Genomic DNA, 2,714 nt, shown 5'->3' on the forward strand with positions numbered 1-2,714 from the left:
AACATGACAACAAACAAACAAATGGAATTTATTGTGACAATAACAATATGAGTATTAAAAGTTCAGAAAAGTGTTACAGGTAGAAATCAGGACCCCGTGTCGTTCGTCACTTCCACAGTATTTTATGACTCCAAACCCTTTTTACCTGCGTGTATGTGTGTGTATTTTACAGCAGAGATTAGGACCCCGTGGTTCGTCACTTCCACAGTATTTTAAGACTCCAATCCCTCTCTGTCTGTATAAGTGTAGGTTGTTGTATTTATGTATCTAGAGCAAAGATGAAAAGCAATATATTACCGATTTAAAGAAAATCTCATTAGTAATATTCAAAAAACCCCCAAATTTTCCATATTTATAGATAAAACATCTGATATTACTAACGACAAATGGATGACGTTTTTTGTCCGATACGTAGATTCCAAAACTTTAGATGGTAGGTCTCAACTAGTTAAATTAATTGATTTGGATGCAAGAGATTGTAGTGCAGATAAATTATTTAATGCTTTTAAATCCGAAATGTATTAACTACAGATTCCATTCACTAATATTATTTCTTTATCGTGTGATAATGCATCTGTAATGACGGGAAACCATTTATCGTTCCAAAAAAAACTACAAGAAAAAAGTAAACATTTAATAACAATTGCATGCAGCAAAATTCCAGAATCGTGTGAAGACTTTATCAGAAAAATTGTGAGTTTTATTAACAGTAGTCCAAAGCGTACAGCTATTTTTAGAGAATTTTGCAAATGTTTTAACGATACTAATCGCAAACTTTTAAAGTTATGTGATACACGATAGTTATCGCGTTATGCATGTGTCAACAGAATTCTTCAAACATGGGATAGTATAAAACACTTTCTTCTTGAAATGGTAACGAACGAAAAAACAACTTCAGGGGAACACTTAATATCTCTAATAAACACTATAGATATGAAAGTATAGATAATGAAACTATAGATAATGAAACATACGATAAATTTCAATATTCTTTGCTGGACGAATGCAATTTTTGGAGTTCCACTTGACGACTTCATCACCTAGCCAATTGTTAGCAAAACCTTTCCTGCTGGATTTTTTGGCAATCTATTTTGAATGGATGGTCGATTTGACAAGGAACGAGCTTCTTGATGAACTCAAATGGAGATAACAGAAACTTTCCCAAAGATTTATAGAGATGCAATTTCCATTTCACGAAGTCGAAACAAGTATTTAAAAAATTGGAAAAAAATCAATGTTTTTCTAATGCGTTTCAAATTGCCGTTATCTTCACGTCGTCAACGAATGTCAGAAGATGCGCATTATGAGCTATCAAACTAGAGATATATTGAGTTTTCACCATCCATAAATTTGGGAATTCTCGATGGTCTCATATTGCTGGATAAAAGGATAGGCTCAGCTTCACGTGAGATATCGTCATAACGACTTCTACAAATAAAACTCCAGTGGGCCCGACCATCGTAATCTATGACTTTTCTGCATTTGTTGTGAAAGATCAGTCTCAAAAAGAGCTCAACTACACGCGCTATTACAAGCGATACCTAAAAGAAAAAGAAACAACACCTTCGATCCATATTAAAGTTTCCATCACTTCTTTCATCGACAAATTCAACGCAACAAGAAATTTACAAGAAATTTATACAACAAAGAGAAGTGGATGCCATATTAAACTCAACGTTCTGTGCTCTCGCAGATTTTTGAGACTTACCTAACATCTATTATACATCTATTATACATAAATAATGAAAATATTTAATATTAACCCTTTCACTCTTAACGTCGACTATAGTCGGCACTCATATAATACATAATAATACACATAACAATACACACACATACAATTTAAAGTTACAAAATTAATTGTTATGCTACATTAATTGTTACGCTTAATGTATGGCAAAGTGTTTCTTCACGGCATATTTCTCCGTACAAAGATATCATATTTGCGGCTACATACACCGTAAAAAAAGAGTTCAATAGAAACATTTTTTATTATTTTTTACTACATAGTTATACAACAAGTAAACGCTTTTTTAAAGTAAATCAATATTTTTTCAAAGAANTCTAGCATTAATTAAATACAATTAAATAATTCTATATTCTCACACACACACAAGTATGACATCGACAAGTATCATCGGCGTTATGTTAAATACACAATGTAAACATAGATCGGTTAAATTGTATACTTCGTGCATTTTGTGTGTATACATATGTATATATATGTATAAACATAATAGATTATATGCGACAAATCGTCTTTAATTCAGATAAAAAAAAAAGAAAGAAAAATATCAAACTAGTTCCTATCGAAGACAACGTAGAAGCGATCATCGTTACGTCTACTATTTGTTAATCACGTATTGAAAAAATGGAAAATAACAAGAGAAAAAAATTAATATATATTTCTTATACAAGTTTAGTATCGAAATACAGAGTACATAATGATCGTTGCTGCGTGTCATAAAATGAGACTGCATTTTGTAAAATAACGCATTATTTGTTTTTATTGCCAACATTTGTTTTTAAAAACAAAAGCGATGCAGCAAGATGCGTATCAAAAATGTATTAATTAAAAAGTGTGTTCAACTAGTCAAGAGATTTAAGACTGTTTATCTGAATATCACTTGCGTGAATTGTTATATATTTAATATATTTGTTAATTTTATATATTTTCTTATGTTTTTATATTTATTTTGTATATACTTGCACAC

This window comes from Pseudomyrmex gracilis, unplaced genomic scaffold (assembly GCF_002006095.1).
Source record: "Pseudomyrmex gracilis isolate BER0280 unplaced genomic scaffold, ASM200609v1 scaffold_944, whole genome shotgun sequence".
Lineage (NCBI taxonomy): Eukaryota > Metazoa > Arthropoda > Insecta > Hymenoptera > Formicidae > Pseudomyrmex > Pseudomyrmex gracilis.